Source organism: Corvus kubaryi, unplaced genomic scaffold (assembly GCF_017639235.1).
Source record: "Corvus kubaryi isolate FWS band 111438036 unplaced genomic scaffold, C.kubaryi_AGA036_p1.0 136, whole genome shotgun sequence".
Classification (NCBI taxonomy): domain Eukaryota; kingdom Metazoa; phylum Chordata; class Aves; order Passeriformes; family Corvidae; genus Corvus; species Corvus kubaryi.
In genome coordinates this window covers 1,094,266-1,117,635 of record NW_024580670.1, presented here as the reverse complement: position 1 = coordinate 1,117,635, position 23,370 = coordinate 1,094,266, and the positions used below count along the sequence as shown (strand labels likewise).

At 47.1% G+C, this 23,370-nt stretch overlaps 2 long non-coding RNA genes across 2 annotated transcripts; one reads left to right on the top strand and one right to left on the bottom strand.

The window, feature by feature from the left end:
* The first annotated feature begins 1,500 nt into the window (after positions 1–1,500).
* LOC121657502 lies at positions 1,501–14,183 on the top strand. Its single transcript, XR_006013651.1, has 3 exons — positions 1,501–2,073; positions 9,810–9,951; positions 14,008–14,183. It is a non-coding gene; the product is annotated as an uncharacterized LOC121657502 (long non-coding RNA).
* Positions 14,184–16,975: 2,792 nt separating this feature from the next.
* LOC121657509 lies at positions 16,976–23,364 on the bottom strand. Its single transcript, XR_006013653.1, has 2 exons — positions 22,998–23,364; positions 16,976–19,301 (listed from the first exon to the last, which is right to left on the bottom strand). It is a non-coding gene; the product is annotated as an uncharacterized LOC121657509 (long non-coding RNA).
* Positions 23,365–23,370: the final 6 nt, after the last annotated feature.

Sequence of the window (23,370 nt, the reverse complement as noted above, 5' to 3'; positions counted from 1 at the left end):
GTTTTTTATTTGCTGGATGTTTCTATTGCTCTGTAAAGAAATTCCTGTTGGAGAGGTAACTCTGCAGAAGTGTGAGGAGCTAATTCACACGGTGATAAAATAGTTATGGAAATGAGATGGGGAGGGCTCATTTATCTGAAAGATTACTCGGGAATGGCATCAATCACCAGGATTGGATAATGAAGCCCTACTGGAAAAGCAATGCTGTGGCCCCTCATACCTGAGCACAGAGAAGGGGATTTACCAGCTTCCTGTGGGGATTTTATATCTGCTATAAATAGATGGCACCAATATTATTTTGCAGTTAGCTTTGCCTTTGTGCAGCATGGGCAAATGATTGGGTTTGCTGGCAAAGCTCGGTGCTCTGGAAAGGTCAGGACAACAACAAAAAAACCCCAGAAATTTGGCATGGAATTAAAAATAATATAAAGTAATATTTTAAGATTGAACATAATATGTATAATATGCAACAAGTAAATTAGTAACTCTGAGATGTAAATAGCACAGAGTGCCAGGACGGTTTGTGTGGGAAGGGACCTTAAAGATCCTCACGTCCCTCTACACTTCCACAGCTCACTGAGCAAAAATTGGATGGCAAAGGCCTGGAGCCTGGCCCTGATTTAGCTTTAGCCCATCCATCTTTGCCTACAAACCAAAGCAAAACTTGCTCCATGTTTTTCATGACAAGGGCAGAAGCCCTGAGCTGGCAGTGGGGACCAGTACAGCTTTTCTTTGGGATGGGGAGAGGCTCCAGCTGTGGGGCTGTGCTGCCTCCATCCCTCCAGAGCACAGGAATGAATCCTCTGGCAGCGAAATGCAGCCAGAGGCAGCAGCCAGAGCTGTGGTTAGAGGGAGGATCCTGCCCCTGGCTGCAGAGCCTGGAAACCACAAAACTCAGTAGAACTCCCCTCCTCCTCAGAGCGTGGCAAAAACACTCGAGGGGAGATTTAGATTGGAGATTGGGAAGAAATCCTTCCCTGTGAGGGTGGGCAGGCCCTGGCACAGGGTGCCCAGAGCAGCTGGGGCTGCCCCTGGATCCCTGGCAGTGCCCAAGGCCAGGCTGGACACTGGGGCTTGGAGCAGCCTGGGACAGTGGAAGGTGTCCCTGCCATGGCAGGGGTGGCACTGGATGGGCTTTGAGGTCCCTCCCACCCAAACCGTTCTGGGATTCTGGGAAGTCTTTGACTATCAATCAGGTACACAAACATCAAGGGATGGCAATAAATCACACCAAACCTGTGAAGAGTAGATGGGATGTGCAGGACAGACCCAGCTGATGCACATGGTGTTTATTCAGCCAGTCATTAAACATCTGCCCCAGAGCAGCTCTGCAATACATCCTTCCTGCAGGCTGACCCACAAGATTAGCTCCAATTGCCTCTCTCTATTGTTTTTAAGCATCCCCCCCCCTTTAATTTCACATTGTTATGGGTTTAATAATTTTAAATTTAAATTTTAAATAGGTTTAATAATTGGTTTAATTAGTTACACCTCTCCAGCTCTAGAGAGAGGGAGATATGTGATTTTTCATTTTGTGCCATGCCGTGCTCTCAGGACAGTCTGAGTGCTGAGGAGAGACTCCTCAGAGATTGTTCTTTTGATTTTAATGCAAAACTCTGTGCTCACGTCACTGAGGAGCAAGTCTCCATAGCAAGGAGCTGTGCTGGCTCAGATCCCCTCTGCAGACGGCTTCAGGTGGAAAACAAGGCAGATGATCTAAATTGGAAGTAATAGGTAGGAATGTGGGATGCAAGAAGATTGCAGATGCACCCTGAACCTGCAGGATTAATGAGTTTGTGCAGCTGCAAAATTCTGCCTGGGAGAGCTGCTAAAAGCTCAGGCAATGGAAAGCACAGGTACTTGACCTTTAGGACCCCCTATTAGGTTGTAGCATTTTTAATGAGAGGGTTAAAAATGCTTATTTGTAGGCTGGGGGAATTTTGGCCTGAGATCTGAGAGACTTTCCTGGGAGGCCTGTGACAGCCTTTTCCCTTCTCCACTCTGCACAGAACCCTTGCTGAAGCTGTTCAATTCAGGCAGCCATACATCCTTCCTCAGTCTCTTCTTTAGAAGGTAGGTGAACTTTAATATTTAAACTTACAGGTATCTTGCAAAATTCAGACTTTCCTTTTTATGGCAGGGGAATCCCAGAATCCCAGAGCATGGGTGGCCATCAAGCAAACCAAGGCAGTGTTCTGATTAAATCCCAAATCCCCCAAGTGCCCCTGCCCAGCCCCCGGCTCCTCCTGTGGCTGGGAGCCTCTCCCTGTTCCCGGTGAGGTGGGAAATTCTCCTTCTCACCTTTCTCCACGTAGGCCTTATTGATACCTGGCTGTTTGCAGCCCCATAATTTATGGCAAGCAGAGCACTCTGCTGGAAAGCCAAACACACAAACGCCGGCACGCCGGGCCCCGCTTCAGATGTTTTGCAAATACAGATGAGGTAAGGAAAGCCATAAAAGCTTCTGAGGCCCCTTAATTTTTCTCCTTTGAATCATCTATCATAAAACCTCGCCGGAGATGGGATGTGCTCACTCAGAGGTAGAGCTAATGTGCTCTTTGATGCTGGTGTTTGCGAAATCTCTGCCTTATTAGCAATAAATTCCGGGGCTGTGGCTGGCCTGGAGGAACGGAGACTTTTGCCAGCCTGTACATTGTAGGTGGCACTTGATAAATGCTGCCCTCGGCTTTGGGAAATGCAGGAATGCTCTGGAAGTGGTTGGGTGCTGAGCTTGAGGAGAGGAATCACCAAAAACTCGGATTTTGGGAGACAGAGTCTATCACAACAAAGCAGGGAACGCGCTGCTGGCATGCAGCTCCTGCCAAGTATAAGCTGAAACCAAACTGGCAGAAACACCAGGGATTAATTTTTTTTCAAAAAAAGCTCCACTCTTTGGGTGTAAAAACCTAGAAAATCTGGTTTTTTTTGCTGTTTCCTGTTCATGGGACCTGCCAGGCTGCTCCTAAACGCGTGTGACACTTTTCCAGCCATGGGCGAGGTGTGATCCCGAGCTCACGTTTGGTTGTGCAGTGCAAACAGGGCCACAAGATTTCCTCCCACACAAATCTCTCCGGCTTTTGCTGTTCCTGAGCTTTTCCCAGCAGCATTTAACAACTGTGCAACGTCCCTGAAGCTACAGGGATTGAGATCCTCAATGTGGTGGAAGTCTTTCAGGGAGGGATGGAAGGGCCGGGCATCCCAGCAGTCTGAGATAGCTCAGGACAAGTAAGTGAAGAGTTTTCCTCACTTCTTGCCACCCAGGCTGTTTTTGGCAGCTCTCAGCATCCCCTCACAGTGGGGGAACGTGACAGGGTGTTCTGCCCCAGCGGTGGATGTTTCTCCTTGTGCAAAATCCGGGAGAATTAAGGTGAGAACGTCGTGCCTGACATTGAAGGGACACTCAGTCTACACTAACTGCGTTCCTGGAGGTCTCATTTGGGAATAAAAAGTATAAATTGGCTGATAAATAGTGATGCATTCTCAAAAAAAAGAAAAATCATACTTTTCTTGATTCAGCTCTTGGAATTTTTGGTTGATATCTGAGCTCCATGGTCTGATCTATCTCCGATTCATCCTTTCTTGTCTAGATGGTTTTATTAATTGCAACATCCTCAGCTGTTGTTCTGTTTAGGCAATAGAGAATAATTCAGCCTGAAGAAAATTAATTTTCCTGTTTCACGTGGTTTTGTGTCTCTTTTTTTGTTTGTTTGTTTGTTTCTTGTAGTTTTTAAATGAATTCTAGAAAATAGCAATGAAAATATGGGAGGGAAGTCTGAGGTAAACATTGATTTTTACAGTGCAATAATTTATGGTACCAACTTAATAAGTGGTGTGACACGAGCAGCTCACCCCCCATTTATCATGCATTGATAGTTTGATTCCAGAACTTTTAACACCACTGCTCGCTGTGACATAATAAAGGACCTGCCAACATTCCCATTAAAACCATGAGATTTTAGGAGTTCTGCTTCAGCTATAAATATCAGTATTTGGAATCTATGAATTATTTTGCAGAGTAACAACCTCGGAATGACTTGTTCCAGCAACTATGAAGAAATAGGACTTCGACATTTTTGAACTTCAGGAGGACATCTCCCCCTTCCCAGAAGAAAAGGCTCAGGGTTGCTTTTCATTATGTCCACCAGCAAAAGTTTACCAACTCGGAGACAGCTCCTGAGCTAAAATAAATCACTTTAATTCCACAGATGGCAAAGAGGAGACAGCAATTTACATTAAAAGGTCCTGATGAGAGCTGTCTGGAGCTGGGGCTGGCTGGCATAATGGCTCCAGGCTAATCACACACCTCCAGGAGCCGTGCTGTGGTTCTGGGCAGGGAAGGGAAGGGCCAGAAATAGCAGCTGACTCCCAGGTCAGCTCTCCATGGCCCAGCTCAAGGACTTCCCAGACATCCTGGTCAGCAAGGTCACATGGGAGCCTGGTGACTGCCAGTCTCTCTGCAGATCAGGATGTCAAGTCCAATTATTTCTGCCTCTCACATCCCTTTCTGCTTCTGTAAGGGATGCTGTGGAGCAGAAGAGCCCCCCTGACACTCGGGGCTGGCTGCCCTCCCTGCGCTGTGCCTGGGAAGCCTGGCTGGCACACTCAGCCCTGCTCCAAAGGTTCTGGGGGATAGCCAGGTGCTCCACACCTGCTTTTCCCAGGGAAACCCACTCCAGGTAAGCTGGGTGTTAATAATTCCGGACACAGGGCTGGGTTAGAGCCCAAGGGCTGGGAGTGCTTCACCTTCTGCAGAATCCCACTGGGACAGAGTCCTGTAAGCTCAGTGCTCGTTTCTCATGGAATCATGGACTTGCTAAGGCTGGAAAAGGCCTCTGAGATCAAGTCCAACTGTTGATCATCAATCCAGCTGTTGGGCAGCCGTGGCCATCCTGGTACCTGTGGGATTTGGTGGGGAAGTGTGAGGAGGTGGGGCTGTTGTTCTCACCCAATGGTTTCCCATTAAAACAGTTTGTTTCCATGGAAATTCCTATGGGAGAAGATGCATTTGTTCCCAGAGCCAGCCCACAGAAATGAGGTGCCCCCGGGTCCTTCCAAGGTGGGGCTGTGCTGGTTCATTGGCTCCTCACACTGTGGCTGTGGGGTCCACACGTGGCACAAATGCTCCCACAGGAAGGGGACATTCCTGGAAATCCACAGTGCTTCAGAGCACCAGGCTCTCCTGCCAGCATTCACCAGCAGCACCATGGAATATTTCCTCTCCTTTGGCCTCGGACCTTGGTACTCAGGAGAACATGTAATAATAAAGGAGCTCTTCAGCCCAAAACCCATGTCCTCCCTTCCATTCCTTCTGGAAAATCCAGAAATTCCTCCATGACTGAGGGCTCAAACAGCTCCACCTGCCAGGTTTGTTGGTTCAGGAACCCCTCAAAAGGGATACATGGAAAACAGAACTTGTGGGTAATGGGATAATAATGAAAAATAAGTGAACTGGTGAGCTAAATTCTATTTATAGCCAGAGTTTCTAAAGAATTGTAATAAAAAGGGTGTGTGATTGTTTGTCTTAGCTTAGGCTGTAGGGATTTAATGTACATTCTAGAAGTCATTAAACAATTTTGTTGGGGCACTTGATCTCCATGTTGATACTTTATTACCACAGATCACTTGGAAATGGGAAAGAGACCTATGAAATTGGAAAACAAATTACAGTTTGTTGGGTTTTTTTCAGTAACTAGCTCATTTTAAACCCCATTTTTAGCAAGAAATAATGACTTGCTTTATTTAGAGACTATTTAAAATGCTCTCGAGGTATCTATTGAATATCTTGACATCACAGATAAATCAGGAGCAGACTCAAAATTAGCCCTGCACTGTTCTATATTACAGTATGTTCTGTATTACAGTTACATTATCCAGCCCTTGTACAACACACCTCAGAGATGGCAGCAGAGACGGGGTCTGTTCCCAAAGCTCTTTCTAACGTATGGTCATCCTTACCCCTGAAAACCTGCCAGGATTTGTCTCTGAGGCACAGAGTTGGACATCTGTGTGTGAGGGAGTCTCCAGCAGGCTGAAGGTGCTGGGGTTTGCGGTGTTTTCTGGTTTGGTGTTGTCAGTGCATTATTTATATATCCAAAAGTAGCCAGGAGAGAGGTGGATGCTCATCTGAATTTTAGGGTAATTGAACTGACCTAATTCCTGTCAAAAATAATCAGGATAAAACCTGCACTATTCCAAGATGGAAAACTGGGCACCAGGGTCTGGATGTTGGGGCTGCTCCAGGTGCTGCTCCTGTGACCTGGGGAGGCTGGTGGAGGGTCAGGATTTGCTTTGTGATGCCAGAACCGTTGAGCTGCTTCCTTGGTTAATTAAAATATGCACCATTAACAGTTGACTTTGTGCCTTCCCAGACTAGACAGGTCCTTACTGGGATGAACAGGGTCCTTACTGGGGTGAACAGGAGCCTTTCCATCACTCCAGTGTCTGCTTCAGCTCTCGCTTCTCCCCTTTTCCTGCCCGTGATCCCTCATCTCCTCCAGGCTCTGGTGAGATTCCCCAACCCAGGGAACTGCACAGCCTTTGGGATGGCAGGGAACTTTGCAGGGCGTGGGTTTCCCAGCGATGGGCATTCACTACGGCTCTCCCCCGGCCAGCGCTTGTCCGAGAGCCGCGACTTGGCTTCCCGAGCAGCTCGGCTTAGGCTGGGCTGAAGCAGCTCCCCCCGGGCAGGCCTGCAGGGTTAATCCGAGCAGCTGACTCCGGCAGGAATTCTCGAGCGCTCCTCGTGTTTGCTGCTGGAGAACATCGGTAGTGCCGTGTTAAACACGGAGGGGAGCGGGAGCAGCCGGGCTGGCCCTGCTGGGCTGGCAGCACCAGGCTCCGCTGCCGGCATTCAGCACCAGCACCACGGAATATTTCCTCTCCTTTGGCCTTGGACCTTGTTACTCAGGAGAACATGTAATAATAAAGGAGCATTTTGAGTGATTTAGTTAGAAATCCATCAGACTGTCAGACAGTCTGGTGGCATCAATAATTCCCTATTAAGCCCTCTACACCCATTATGGTTTGCGCTTTTCCTTTTTTTTTTTTCTTTCGAAGTTAGTTTCCAGGCAACCAGTAAGAACTGAATTGCATTAAGCTATTAATTCAGCCTTGCACGCCAGCTCCAGCTTCTGCAGCCCAGTTCTTCCTCTCCTGTACAAGTTTCCTCCTAAAACCCTTTTCATTGGTTTAACCTTCAGTGGTGCCCAGCCCAGAGAACTGGTGTTGAAATGGCAGGGTCTGGGTTGGGTTTGGGTTTCAATACTGGCTGGTGGGGGGTGGTTTTGAGCAGAGTTCTGAGGTAGGTTGGTGTTGGTCACCATAAAATATACCATGATCCCCTGGTGTGTTCTTCATCACCACATCAGAGATGGCCTCAGTAAGGTCTGAATTAAGAAGATTCTTGGGATTTGAGGGTGGAGAGGCCCTGGCACAGGGTGCCCAGAGCAGCTGTGGCTGTCCCTGGCAGTGTCCAAGGCCAGGTTGGACACTGGGGCTTGGAGCAGCCTGGGACAGTGGAAGGTGTGGGATGGGATGGGATGAGCAGAAGCAGAGTTTCATTTTTGTAATTTGTAATTTGAACACAGGCAGATGTTATGTCAGAGATCCCTTCCTTTCAGGGGAACACGTGGATTTAAGAACGTGACTTATTAATTAATCCTTGTATGGGCAGTGCCTGTGCAGCAACAGTGGAACAGTAAAGAAGCAGCAGTAATGAGATGGAACCACCCCGAGCGTGACATGAAAATCCTCGCAGAAGCTAAAAAGGAGTAATTTGGGTGTTGTGCTGCAGAGTTAATGAATGTAGTGCTGGAGAAAGGAGCTGCACTGGCAGCTTGGGAATGAACTTCCCTGCTCATTCCCTGAAGCAGGGCAGGGAGGCTGAGCCCATTGGTTTTCCTTCCAGGCTCAGCTGACAGGAAGCTGCAGAAGTGGGATGGAGATCTGGGCTGCACTTGCAGTTGTGGCTGATAATTACAATGATGAGCTATGAAATCCAACCTGGACTGAGCTGTGCTGAGCGGTCAGAAAGGTCCTTCACCATTCCCCAACCTGTGAGCTTTGTCTCAGGCTTTCTACTGGGGTCAGTGACTTGTGGAAGTCACTGGAGGAGTTGTGCTGGGGATTTTTGGTGGGGCTACAATTAGAAAAATCAATCTTAAGTAAAAGAATTTGTCTTTATTCACAGCCAAAAAATAACAAAGAAATTTAATAAATAAATGTAATACTCAAAAAAACTGAAAGTGAAGCACCAAGAAAAAGCCATTTCAGATCAAGCTGCCACAGCTTTTTAAAAATAGTTGACTATTGGGATAGAATTTTAAAAAGTGATTTAAAAAGAAAAATTACTAAAAAAATAAACTACAGTTTTGAGCTCTTTCCAATTTCTGTCATTAGAGATCTCTGATATAAGTCTGAATCACAGAGGTGACAAATCCAGGCCCCAAAAGGAAACCATATCTTCATCAAACTTCGCTGGAGAAACGAAATTATTAAAGGTCTGCTGATTATCAGCAAAGCACATAATAAATGCTCTTCCCTGCAGCAGCCATAAGAACTTGGATAGTTAAAAAGGGGTTTCATGCCACACTGGTTGCTCAGATTTTTTTGGGACAATTACAATCACCAGTGTTTTCCCCTTACGTTTATCACTAGGACAGGGATGTGTTGCCATCCTCAGGGGCTGTGGCTCTATCAGCAGATCCAAAAAACCCCTGTGGTCAAGATGCTGAATCTAATCCCATTCTCCATTTCTGGGCCATATTTTATTAAACATTTTCATCACTTTCAACTGTGCATTCATACCTCACCAGATTTATATCTGTAATTAGGGGATCGTTATTTACCAGCTGGTAAAAAGACACCTTTCAGCAACATAATTCAAATGTCAGGAGTTACTGCCAGTTCCAGATTAGTACTACAGTTATTTCTTTGGCTACAGGTTAGGAACGTGGCTGCTGTCAGAAACCTTTGGCAATGGTTCAGACATACTGGGAAACAAATACTGGGAAACAACTATTTGTGTTTTTCTGAAGAAAATCAGTTGTATGTGAAAGAAGGTGCTCCTTCTCCAAGACCTAAGTTCGGTAATGAGTTGTTTTTATTTAACAAAGTCTCTAACAGATGGTGTTGCTAAATTTTGAATATTAGGGCTGCTTTTGCAAGAGGCCTCCACACAGGCTGATGTAGCACAGAGGAGGTTTCACACTTCAGCTCGAGCTCAGGGCTGATCCTGTGGTCACTCCTGGGGTTGGAGCCACCCCCGGGTGACCCCCCTGTGTCTGCAGCCACTGCCACCCAAAGCACTGCCCCGGGAGGGGACCCTGGTAGTGACCCCAGGAAGATGGGGGTGCTTCAAAAACAAATATTTATTGTGTGTGCTCTGTAGGAGGAATCACAGAGTGATGGAACGGGTTGGGTTGGGAGGGACCTTGAAGGCTGCCATGGGCAGGGACACCTCCCACTGTCCCAGGCTGCTCCAAGCCCCAATGTCCAGCCTGGCCTGGGACACAGCCAGGGATCCAGGGGCAGCCACAGCTGCTCTGGGAAATCCATTCCAGGGCCTCCCCACCCTCACAGTGGCTGAGCTTTGTGGATCAGAGCAGTTTCTGGGTTATGTGAAGTTATTTTGCAGTTGGATTCTGGAAGGCCTGTGCTCAACACCACCTTTATGGTCAGTCCTCTAATCCCACCAAAAAACCCATTACATTGAGACACTGTGTTTTCCATAAATCCACATTTCCTGGACAATAAGAAGCAAACAGTGGTGCTGCCAGCTGAGTCTAACCAACATCCTTCTTGTTCCCTAGGGCTGAAATCCTGGAAACAACCAATCTTTCACCAAATCCAGCAGCATCGGTGTCACCCCAGCACGGCCACTTTACAGATGTCACCCTTTGGTCACCTGCCCATGCCTTTGGTGCACCAGCAGGAAGGTTTGGGCTGATGATGGTGAGACACTTCCCACGCTTGTTCAAACCCAATTTATACCCTTTCTTTGGTTGGTACCACTGCTCAAACTCTTTGTTGTGCTTCTATAAATGCTCTGATCCTTTTGAAATGGGGGTCAGACATTTGCTTGGTTTCATTCCTGCAAAGCTCTCCCGGTATCAGAGGTCATCCCTGGCTGTTCAGTCATTCCATGCACTCAGAACTCACAGAAGGACAAAACCTTCATCATTAAAATTATTTTCTCCATAAGCAACACAAGATGGTGAGGCTTTTCCAACGTGGGAATGCAACTGATGGAAATGAAGGGTGACTGTGCACGTGTAATTCAAGGGAGTAGCTTTGGGGAAACATCAGCCAGGGGAAAAAGGAAAAGAAATTTGAATTCAATTGGATTTTAGTAACTTCAGCTCGGGTTTGAATCATATTTACATACTTTTCCCTCTCTCCTCTGTTTGCAAGTTTTATTGCTATGGTTCTCATGTCTTGGAGCGATGTGAATTAGTGGGTTTGTTATTGCTGAGAGGGAGGGGAACTGCAGCAGCAAGAAATGAGATCGTTCCCTGGAGTCCTACACAGGAAAAGTGTGGAAAACCTGGAGCTGAACCCAGATCCCAGGAGACACTGAATGGCCCCAAAACGTATGGTGTGGTGGGCCAGGAGCTGCCAACAGGAAGCTCAAGTCGAGGTTTAAAACTCAATTAGCATGAAGGATGTGATGGAAATGGGGACATTTAGGGCAAATCCTCCCTGCCTCGCACGGAGACCCAGGAGCTTTGCAGCTTTCCTGTTTTTGCCTTCAGCGGTGCCCGAATGTGAGAATTTTGTGCAGTTTCAGAGCGAGGATGAAAGTGAGAAATCATTTAACAGCCAGAGCTCCAACGGGAGCGTCAGCAGGAGCTGGATTGATGGAAATGCCCCAAATTGAGGGTGGTTTCAGGGTGATTGTTTTTACTGTTGGTTGCAAGCTTTCGGTGAAAGCTTTTCTGAGTGAGTATTTTGGGACAAGGCAAAGACTTCTTGCAGGGTGAACCAAATATGAAATTACAGTTCTTTAACAGTAACTGCACTCGTAAATGAAAAATATGATGTGGCACAGTAAAAATAAGACCATTGTCCTGAAGTCTTTGTCTGTGTCCTTTAAAGTGTACTTTGGGGATTAATCATCAAACAATTGTGTCACAGCAATTCAGCTCAAGTGGGCTTTTGCTTATATTGCAGCCTTAGATTACACACTCATTGTCAACTAAATAGTTTTAAATAATGCAGCTGTTTAACTTGCCTGGTTTGGCTCTTGGCTGGCCGGTGTTTGCTGGGTAATCTTTGCTTCTTCACCATCCTGTTCACATCCACGTTCTCTGGAGGCCTCTACAAGAGAGGTGCAGATTCTTCCTCTCTTTGTAAACACATGGAATCCAGCTCATTTCCATCTTCTCCAGACCCCAGTCCCACACTCCCACTGCATTTGTGGTCTGGAGCACTCTCAACACACAGCAAAATGACCAGGGAAAGGCACTGACTAAAGAAGGACTTGAGAGCCAACGTGGAGCCCTTGAGCACCAAGGACAGTGGTGGAGCTGGAACAGGTCTGCTTCCCACAGGGAATGTACTAATGGTCATTTTTCCCATCTCCTGATTTTTAAGACTGTGTTCATAGAATGATCAAAGTTGAAAAAGACCTCCAAGATCATCAAGTCCAACCTTAAGTGTTCCTGAGATATGAACGATGCCACAATTTTATTGGTATAGAAATGGAAAATGAACTCCAAAACACTCTGATCTAGAGAATTCCAGCCGAGTTCGGGTGGGAATTAAGCAGGAGAAGTTTCAAGTAATTCATGTTTGAAACGCCTTCATAACTTTTGCTTCATAAAAACAGAAAGGGACATAAAGTGATGGTAAGAATTCCCATTTTGGAGGGGGAAATTCTGCTTCCTGGCAGTGAGGATAAAGGAAATTTGCTGTGTTTGAAAAGGATTGTCAGTGGTTACTTTGATTTCAAATGTCAACTCAGGGCATCTTAATCCTGCCCACTCTAGAGCATTGCTTTGATGGGAAGCTGGTGATTTATGGGATTGAATTAGAGCTCCTGTTTAGAATTAATGTCTTGGTTAGAAGCACTAAAACCTCCTGCAAACTCCTGTGGTTCCCCAGAGCCAAGGCTGGGCAGGCTCTGCCCTCTGGAAGTGCAGGGAGCTGGGAGCTGCCTCTGGTGGCCTGGGGCTGCCTTATGTAACCCCTGCTGCTGGAGTTACCGAGTGTAAATGGAAAAGTTGCAGAGGAAACACAAGAAACACAAGAGATTTTTTTCCTCCGTAAGTGCTCTCACGGGTTTGCCTGTCTTTTACTTGTTCCTCCTTCTCCAAAATTCCATTTTTTTCTCTTTTTTCCCCCCTCAAAGAACATGAAAAGGAAAATTGCTAATGAGTCCAACCACCAGAAAAGTTAAGGGATGTGTTGAGGACATGGGTTTTTCTCCGTGGTTGTGGCAGAGCTGGAGCCCACACGGAGTCTCCAGCCAGCACTGCCCTGCACTTATCAGCCATCTCTCTAATTAAATTAACTGTCTGCAATTAACACACAGTCCAGCATCACTCTTTTAATGCATCTTCTGGTTCCCCAAACTGAATTGCTTTTAATAAAAACCTTATAAAAAGCAAATTTATTCTTGTCTACTCACGCCAACCCTGAGCCACCATTGGTGTGTCTTAAATATTCAGTTTGATTTAGGCAGAGTTGGGCCCTGAGCTAATGGAGGAACCAGAGTGGGAATAGAAGACAACTTCTAAACTTAGAGATAATGCAGAGCACCATCAAGGTGGGTAATTAAAGAGGAAGGAGAGAAACTCTCCAAGTTTAATACAAAAATAAATGATGGGTTTAGCACTGCTTCATGAACATTGCATTTCCCAGTAGTAAAAGCTTCTTTGTATCTGGGTCAAGAGAAAAAAAAAGTAGCTAAAATTAAGAAACACTTCTAAGTTTGGGGTTATTAGAAGTAAGAGAGGTTCAGTGAGAAATTCTGGATTGTCAGTGGTGCAAATGAGGTTTTCCTGATGGGCTGGTGAGTTTGTGTTGGACTTTTTTCTTAAATATTTGCAAGAAAATTAAGGGCAGCACCTTGGTTCTGCAAATATGGACATCGGGTTTTCCTCTTTCATTAGCAGGACCAATATTTGCTGAACTGAACCTGTGACCCCCAGGGGAATTCACAGAGAGAAGGGCCAGGCATCTTCCACTGCAGCGAGGGCTCAAACTGGGGAGAGTGGGAGCTCTGCACTGGGTGCTCTTAACAGAGCTAACAGGGGGAAATTATTGAATTGGGGACCTTTTCTATTAAAATACACCAGTGTTTGAGGCAGAATGTGTGTTTCACCCACGGAGCTCCTGACTGTGGCTTTCTGGCTGACATGGGTCTTGTTTCTCCTCCTGTCTGCCTCTGCTTTGGTGCTCTCAAGGGCTCCTGTTGCTTTTGCTGTTCAAGCCTGGTGCTGTGCCCCTTGCTGGCATTGCTCAGCTTTATATTTGGAATTTGATATCCATGGAAATATGTGGAAATCCTTCCAATTTTTGCAAGCCCTTATTTAAATAAGTAATTAATTCTCCACTGTGGCAAAGCTCAGCATCCCTTCCTAAAGGTGTTGCATGTGCCTCTGAGGGACATCCCTTACTTCAAAATTCCATAACCCAGAGGAAACACTGCACCTAAATTTGAGGGTTGGATTTGGTTGGTCTGTGAGCTGTAAATTCCCCATTACCATGTCCACAGATGGCATGAGTCACAGGCCTGGCTTTTCCAAGAAATTCCATGTTTCCCACCTGATAGAAAGCAGGGAGAACAATTCAGAGTGATTCTCAAAAACCCCTACATGGACCAGTTCCCTTGGTTTGGAATGGTTCTGTGTGATTTATTAGTCAGAAATTCCATCATATTTTGTACCATCCTTCACAAATCTCAGCTCCAATTTCTTCCCTTCTCAGCGTTGTCTTGTGAATAACAAACCCCACATTGTTCTTGTGTGTGTTCTTCTGAATTTATTTCATGTCATCTTCTTACAGGAAAGGAAAAAAAAAAGCAGCTCCTCTCACTTAGCCCCCTTTGGGACAGCAGCCACAGATGAAGAGCAAGCAATCAACATGTCAGGATAAAATTAGATTGCCACGGAGTACAAGGTTTGATCCAATATCTGTATCAGATTTGGGTTTCAGCTCTGCATATCACAATAAAACAATCCTTGCTGAAGGTGCTCGGCACAAAGCAGCTCCTTTCACATCTGGGGAAAGCTGGGAAAGGGGCAGGCTGAAATTGCCTGTTTGACACTATTGCCTCAGTATTTAATTGTGGTTATAAACAAGGAATGGCTGCAGGAGGCCCCTCTTGCTGTGTTCTCAGGGTGAGCCCAGCTCTGGCTTCAGGGTAGGGCAGAGATGGAGCCAGACCAGGGCCTGCAGCAGCACCAGGAGCTCGGGGAGCATTTCCTGCACAAATCCCCCCAAATCCCCCTTTCCCGTGCTCTGCTTTTCACTGGGGGCTCATTTTGAAGCAAGGAAAATGGATTTATTTCAGATAACTGAGACGGGAGATGGGTCTGGCAGCATCCCTAACATGATCCATCATCCAGTCCGGAGCAGAGCCAGCCCAGAGCAAACCTTAGGGCTGTGTCCAGCTGGATGCTGGGTCCTGAGCCAGGCCCTTCACTCTGCAGCTCAGCCCCTGCTTGGTGACACGGCCACAGCCCTTGGGGACAGCTCCAGGAGGGCCAGGGGCTGCATTACAGCTTGCACAGAAAAGAGCAACATTCTGACACAGGTTTTCAACAAAATGCTAAGTAGTAATTCCAAGAAATTATAATACTTGTTTCTATTTAATTGGAAATTTAAAATATTCAAATATGTTTGGTTTGGGTCAGACAAAGTGTTTTGGCTCCCCTGAAGGACCTAAAAGAAGCCAAGTGCCAACAAATTGGAGAATGAGAGCTCTGTGCAGACATAGCCACCTCTGTCCATGCTGTATTTCATAAAAGCCTTTTTCTAACTCTTTGTGCCTCTTCCACCAGGTTTGTGGTTAACAATAATTGCCTCCCAAAGGGAGTCATGAGCATGGCTGTGGTTTGAATGGAATTTTTGGGAGGGTATTGAGGCAGTTCCACTCTTTAACCCTCAGGCATTGCGATTTGTACCGCGGCGAATCCTGAGCCATCAGAACGTCCTGCTAAGGGCAGTCCTCGATTTGGACTAATTGAGGATAAAATCCATTTTCTCTGGGTGTAAAAATATTGATACACACACACAGAGCCTGTTTGTAACCCTTGTGGCCCACTTAATCTCCTGTGTAAGGAATTTGACCTGGTTCCGCTTGTCCCCAGCGCCAGGATCCGTGTGAGGAGACGGCCAGGATGTCCTCTGTCCTCGTGTTCTTTAATTCTCCACACTGGCTCCCCCTGCTCTGCCAACAGATTTCGAATTAAGGCTCCAATCTTTGAAATTAATGAGTTTTCATCGACCTCAGTGGAAGTGGATCAGCTTTGAGACTGGCAGCCCACCCCGCCGGTGCTTCACTAAAAGTAGTTCACCTACTTTCAGACAATTCCTGCACCTGGGAGCGCCTCCTCTGAAGCCCAGTCCTTTGGAGCTCATTAAAGCCTCCATCAGTGCCCTGCTGCTCCCGACAAAGAGGGTTAAATAATGACAGTTTTGATTTTGTCCTGCAGTAACTCCAGGTTATTTTGAGTTCCTTTCTCTACTCCTTTAGCTCAAGCAACCAGTCTAGAAAGCTCTTATTAGCCCAGAATTTCCTGAGAGAGGAAATTCAACACCTGCATTTCCCAAAGCCCTAAATGGGGCTTGAAAAATCTGATTTCAGTCATTACAATAAGGAGGCATCTCAAACAGAACAACATTATTCGAGCAGCTCATAGGCGATGGAGATGTTCCCAGTCCCTGTACATTGCTTTTTCTTTCTGTGGAAAACACAGTGAGTCTTGGAGAGTCAAACATTGCTGGGTAGACCCTGAGCTCAACCCTGTGCTCCCACACCACGTTCCCACCCACACCTTGGAGAGGCTTTTCCATGGCCCCACACGGTGTGGTTGGATGGAACAAGAGCCATCAAGGACCCAGCTGTCCTGTGCCCCAGCAACCTGGGGGTGATGCAGCATGGCACAGCATGATCCAGTGCTGCCTTCCCCAGAGATGAGCACCAGGATCTAGAGGCCCACAAGGTGAGCACTGAGAGAGGTGAAGCCAGGGAAAAATTCATTTCATGGAGTATAATGGGCATGGGCATGGAAGAAAGCCATGGTTAAGTACCAGAAAATGGGCAAAAGTCATGATTGTCTGATATTCAATTTATCAAAGCAAGTGAATAAAGGTAAAAATCTGTACCCTAAACCCACATCAACAGAAAGGAGCTGTTAGCATTACCTGGGGAGACGGGGCTGTCGATGTATTTTGCCTGAGTTTGCTGTTGTTGTACACAGGGGTAAAACCTTGTACGGACCAGGCTTGCTACAAAATGAATGAGGAAGGACATCGAGGGAATAAACAAAAGACATGAGGAGAAGATCTGCACTGGTACAAAATGTGCACAACCATGACGAGTCCTTAAAGAAAAAAAAGTGAAAACTTCATTTACAAAGAGCTCTCCTGACTTCTGTCATAAAATGTTCCAAAACAATCTCATGACTCAATTCCTGCAGCCATTGAAGTAGGAAGAATTACATAAGATCCTTGCTGTTTGCTTTATTTCATGCTTAACTCATATTCCCAATGATTCATTATCAAGGTTTGTCAGGATTAATTAAGCAGAGTGCCAGCTGTGATAGGATTGGCTACCACGGCACCTTCCTGGGTGGGGACTCCACCAGCATCGCTGCTCCTGGAGAATTAGGGAATAGCAGCCAGAGTTCAGTGCTTTGGGGCTAACTGGGCTGGGCTGGTCCAAAGGGGAATGTCTTCAGTGCCTAAGTTCCTCCTTAGCAGGAACTGGAGTTTTCTGTAACTCCATTACAGCAAACAACAAAATCTGTGAAGTTCCCAGGATGATTTTATTTCTCTGGTAAAAGCAACCTCTCTTCAGTTCAACAAAAATCATTAAATTCCCAAAAGGATACAGTCTGAAAGTCAGGAAGGTGTGAGTGTGGAAATGTGTGGTTATGGAAGGTGTCCTGTGGAAGGTGTCCCTGCCATGGCAGAGGGTTTGGAATTGGATGGGCTTTACAGTCCCTTCCATCCCAAACCAGTCTGGGATTCCATGGTTCTGTGACTTCGTGTCCAAGCTTTTAATGCTGATATGAAATGAGCAGTGGGCTCATAAACTCTGGAAGTAGTTTCCAAACCAAACCTTTCTGACCTGTATTTGGTACAAGCAAAGTCATCCCTCAGAGAATCCCTGTGCTGTTGTGCACACCATGCTATTAAAAAAAGAGTAATTAAGAGTAATTAATTTCTGGGCAGCAATGGCAAAATATCAAGGACTCCTTTACAGGGATGTGAGCCAGGGGGGTCCATTGGCACTGCAGTGACTGCAGCTCTGCCCATCCCAACGGGATCCTCTTTGGCAGTGTCCAGGCTGCAGCACGGGATGTGGGGGAGCAGAACTGGCCCAGGAACAATTCCAGCTTGGTGCTGTCCATGCTGGGCTCTGCAGGAGGGATGGTCCTTTCCAAGGAGGCACTGGGGCTATTTCAGGGGAATCCCATCCAGAGGCTGGCAGGAGGAGGATGCCTGAAGCTTCACAAGGGTGTGTTGTGTGTCCATCTCCTCTGAAGAGGCTGGGCCAGATGTCACCAGTTAAAGGCATTTTTCAGGAATATAGAAAGCATCTTCTGTCTGACTTCTTTGGGGGAAAAAAATCTGTCAAATATTTTCAAAGTGTTTTGCTTAAAATCTGGCAAAGCTGTGAAGGACAGAAAAGGGGCGCTCATGGCTGGGAGGGAAAAGCCTCTCAAGAGCATCCTGAGTGATTCCACCAGCTTTAATGCCACTTTGTCCCTTAGAAAAGTCCAGGCAGCACAGCCAGAAGGGGAGGAGGAAACCTGCCTGTGCTGGCTGGGCCCGTTTATTGTCTGACATTACAACACTATTATTATTTGGAGAAAGCTGTCTTATTTAATTATCCTGAATGTGCAATTCCATCATTTCCAATTCAGCATTGGAGGAAGATGTTCCAAGCATCAAGCGAACCAAAATATTCTTAGTAAATAAGTAGCTGAGAGAATAATAAGTGTTTGGAAAGAAGAAGTTATTGTTCCCTGTGAGTGGCAGCGAGCTTAATGATTTGGCTGGAGTGCCCATCTAATAGAGCTGCCTGCTTGAAAGATTTGTGATCTCCAAGGAATGGTTTGAAAGTGTCTCCTGTGCAATTGATTGATCCATTCCTCTCAAACGCTTGGATGGCTTTCAGAGCCCGGGACAGGGATTGATGGGGCTGCAGGGGGTGGGAGCTCTCTGTGGGCTGGGGGGAAACGCCGCGAGTCTCCTGTCCCCGAGGCAGAGGTGACCAGAGTGACCTGAGCTCCTGTCCAGAAAGGGGGAATTGCTGAGAGCTCACCCAAAACTTCCTCTTGGGAAGAGCAAGGGCCTTCCTCCCCTGCCATTTGGATCTTCCCCTGGTGGTACCTGACCCCTGCACTGGGACTCTTTTCTCTAACACAGAGCCACAAAATCATTGAGATCTAGGTTCAGATCATCAATCCAATGGTAAACCTGGCTGCCAAGCCCAGATTGGATGTTTTGGTTTCCAAAACATGTTTTTGGCTTTAAAACTGATATTTACGAAATTTTTGATTTGATTCTGAATTTGTTTTTGGTCATTTCTGAAATGGTCTTGTTGATGGAGACAGTTATGGTTTGAAAACCAAAAGAAATTAATGAAGAACCCAGGACTTGTTGACAATGTTCTCCCCTGGTTATGCTGCAGGTTCTGTGTAGGTCTGGTGGTATTTTACATAAATAACCTGCATTGAAATTACAAAATTCACCATCTCTGCACTTGCAAAAGCTTAGAGTGTGGGGTTCTTTTATTATTATCAAAAATTCCTTTTCCAGGGTGCCGAGCTCCTCATGCACAGGATACGACAGAACAGAGAATAATTTACAGTAAAGATCAGAGCAGTGGCACCTTCTGCCCCAGCTGCTCCTTTAGCACAGAGCCTGCTCCCATGGACAGACAGCTCTTGGAAGGTTCATCCCTTGGCAGCTTGGCCTGGTCCCATCGTCACCAGCTTGGTCTGGTCCCAGTGCCACCAGCCTGGCCTCAGCTCACGGCCAAGGGCTGCTCCTCCTCTTCCCAGAGCCTTTTGCTTCCCAAAGCAGCAGCAGCCAGGGCACAGAAGGCAGCAGTCGGGAGGTGCCTGGAAATGGAAAACAACTCTGTGTGTGATGTTGTGGGCCTTTGAGAGCATCAAATGAAGGGAAATGTTTCTCTCCATGGGATGGCTGAGGTTGGCTGTCAGAGCTGCTTTGGTCTTCCACAGGGTCACACCAGTGTTGCAACAGAGAATTAGGCCCGGAGACTTCATTTAGCACAACGTGTTCATTGCAGTTTTTTCTTGGAAACAATCCATAACGTCTTGTAGGTTTAATAGCTTCATATATTTTATAAATTACAATCTATTTATAATTTTAATATACTTTAATATTTTAATATTTTATAATTCAATAAGCTACAAATACAAAAATAATGTTTCTCTTACATAAATAAGGATCTAGCAAGGTATCTAAGCGACCATATCCTTGAAGGGAATTTGCTGTCCCCTGTCCTCCCTGGAAACCAGAGCCTCACTGACACCTTCTCTTTGTAAACAGCAACAACAAAGCCCCAAGTTAAGGATCTTTTTGCTGGCCTCTACTCCAAAAATCCATTATTTTCTGAACACCAGATAAGCAGGAGCTCTGGCTGCTTTCCCGAGCCTGACTTCACCCAACAAATTAATTGCTTGTACCACGTCCATTACAGTTGTCCAAGCTGACCTCTGCCTGCGCGGCAGCCTCCGCCACATCTCCAATATTTGAAAGATTGTTTTATTCCTCCTTCCTGCTGCTCCATCACTCTTTGGGCTGCTTCCACTGGTCGGCCGTAACAGGATTTTGTGTTTGCTCTGCCAGCTGCCCAGATAAAAGCAATGTTTAATTATACAGCAGCTCTGACAGGAGATCCTCCTGCGATGGAGATCACGCCACACCCCGAAGGATGCCAGCGACGAGGCTGCTTCCTTCCTGGCAAAGTCTGCTTATCCAGTAGCAATTTGGCTGAATCCATGATCTTATTTGACAGGCAAGTTAAGAAATGGTTGTGAATATTCTCTTGGATGTGTTTAACCAACATTTACTTCTAAACAAATTCTCTTGCTAAAAAGAATAGGCTTGGGTTGGGTTTGTTTGTTGGGTTTGGTTTATTTTTCTGGTGAATTTTTGGTTTGTTCTGTGGTTTTTAGGGTTTTTTTGGTGAAGGAAATCTCCACAGGGGACATGGAGTGTGTCCCCAGCATTGCAAAGCCTCAGGCAATGGGAGGGTGCTGCGGGTGGAGAGACACAGGTGGGACTTTGGTTCTGGGTGCCTGGGCCTACCTGGAGTGGTAGCAGTGCATCAAACCCCAGTGCTGAGCTCCCTGCAGCATCGTTCTTTGGGTGAGAAAAGCAGAATTGCTTCACTCGTGTGCCAGGAGGTCTCCAGCCCATGCAGGTGTGAGGACAGAGCTCCCAAGGCTGAAGGTGAGGAATGTGTTCAATCTCCTGTGCTGGGAGCTGGGTCTGGCACACGAGTGACTAACAGTGAAGTGAAACACAAACGTCACACTGCAATGACGTTCCCCATTTCCATATGCTTCTGTCAATATTCTCATTAAAGACATAAAATGCTGCTTTACTGCACAGCATCCCCTCCTGAGCTGTTCAGGATCACGGCTGCAGCTTTCCTGGGAGCATGTCATACGTGGAAACACTGCTGGCTCTGAGAGTGGCAGGGCTCAGGCTGGAGTGGACATGACTCAGTTTTCCTCAGGAACTGCTGGTTGAATGCTCTGAGTGTGGCTGCTGGGCTGGGCTGGGGGGGAGGGGAGGAATTCTTTAGCTGCAGTGGGACAGGGGATGTGGCTCAGCACAGGTGTGACACACTCACTGCTGGGTTTAGTCAGTGCTGCCTCACCCCAGGTATTCAGCAATCCCAATTAAATCGCAGAATGACAGAATCATTTTGGTTGGAAAAGGCCTTTCAGATCATGCAGTCTGATACCTCTCTCAAGGAAAACAGCAGTGAGAGATGCACAGGCTGTTATTATATTTAACTTCCTGTTGGAGAGGGCCAGATTGGGTGTAGGTAGCTCAGAGCACAGAGTGGATGGAGCTCAGGTACAATGAGAGGAAGAGTATTGCCAATTTGAAGAGTTCAACTTAAAAGGTAGGAAATTGAAAACTGATAAACAGGATTTTCCAGGAGATGCCCAGTGGTCCTTGTTAGCACAGCAGCCAAGTCCTCAGCAAGAGTGGGAGAGGGACTGGGCACTTTTATGGATATCAGGAGTAACCAGAGTAATGATTACCGTATCAATTTTTGTAATGTAATTAGAATAATCTTCAATGCTTCAGGGTTTAAAGAGATAAAACCAGGAAGAGATTAAAGATATCTGCATACTGCAAAACTTTGTCCTTTTCTTCTGATACCTCTGCTCCTAATCCAAGACAAGCTGCTGGGCTGGGCTGGACCCTGGGTCTGCCTTGATCAGCTGTGGCAGTCCCTGTGCTCCTTAGGGAATCTGGAGACTGGTTCTTTGGGTAAACCAAGGTGTGAGGAAGAGCAGGATGAAGTAGAGAGCAGATGGGTTTTCTGTGGCTTTGGCAGGACAGAAGTTTATGTGATTATATATGAGTAACTGCAGATTTGCCCAAAGGGAAAAAAAACCAACACAAACCAGGAAGCTTTCAAAATCATGGGGCGACTTTCCGCAAAACAGTGAGATTTATTAGAAGAAGTGATTTATCTCCACATCCTTTCTGAACTGGAGCACTTAAGGCAAACTTGAGGCTCCAAAGTCAGAATCTTTAATAATAACAAACAGAGGTAAGATTCTGATTGAGGACCTTTAAGTGTGCAAGAGGTAAATAAGCATAAAGAGCTCTCCCTGAGTGTGCACATTGAGATGGAAAAGAGGATGGAGCTGGTGTAACAAGGAAGAACTGGGAAGGAAATCCTACTGTGCAGCAGATGAAGTGATGTGAGGAGTTGGGATGTGTGTGCAAGGCATGGGGATGGGTGCTGCTTCAGCTGGGCTGAACCCTGCTGGCTGGGAGAGGAGTGGGAGTCTGAGAGCACTATGGAAAATCTCCGAGGAACTGGGTGGTCCTTAGGGTCCCTTCCAGCCCAACCCATTCTGTGGCTGCCAATGTAAAGGGAATCACCTTTTTAAGATGTGTGGGTGATTTGAGGGTGGGGAGGCCCTGGCACAGATTCCCAGAGAGGCTGTGGCTGCCCCTGGATCCCTGGCAGTGCCCAAGGCCAGGCTGGACAGGGCTTGGAGCAGCCTGGGACAGTGGGAGGTGTCCCTGCCCACGGCAGGGGGTGGAATGAGACAATCATTAAGGTCCCTTCCAATGCAAACCACTCTGTGATTCTGTGACTGGGCTGTTATGACACATGGGGTGCTGCTGGCCCAGAGTGTGTTAGGGGCCAAATGATGAACTGCAGCTACATCTGGTCTGGTATTTATGAAGGAGGAGTTGAAGGTTGTCTCCAAAAAATGTGCTTGGTCTGATGGGAGCATCTGAGAGATGCATCCTGCATTAGTCTGGAATTGGGAATGTGGCAGGGTATGGATTGGCCAGTCAGAAGGGAATGGCAACAGGTGGCGTCCCTTTGGGTGCTACAGTTTCGGGGTGAAGGGAACAAAACCAGGATGTTCCAGCATCCTCGAGATCTGGGTGTGCAGAAGAAAAATGGGTCTGGAGATCTTAAAATAGAACGAGATCAGCTGCATTAATTCGGGTTTGGGAGTACGGGGTTACATCCAACATCCAAACTCCTCCTCCTCCCCACCGGCTCCACTGGGACCCACCTCGGCGGGCGGAGGTTCTCGTTCCCGTGTCACAATCCAGATTGCTGCTTTGGATGCCCTGGGCTGGCTGGATGCTCCCGCTGTCCCCGGCTGTCCCCGAGCCCCGCGGTGGCACTGCCGGGCTCCGCGAGCGGGGGAGCCCGCGGCGCTCCGCTCCCCGCCGGGAGAGCGAGGCGGAGGAAGATGCTGCTGCTGCTGCTGCTTCTCCAGTGGGGCTGAGCGAGCATCCCCCACGCAGCGCCTTTGGCGGGCGCTCCCGAGCCGCGCCGCCCCGAGCCCCGCGTCCCCAGCGCCGGCGGGTCCGGCTGCACCTGTAAACCCCGACCCCGGCGGGGCGGGCGCAGGGGCCGGGACCACCCGGTTCCATCTCCAT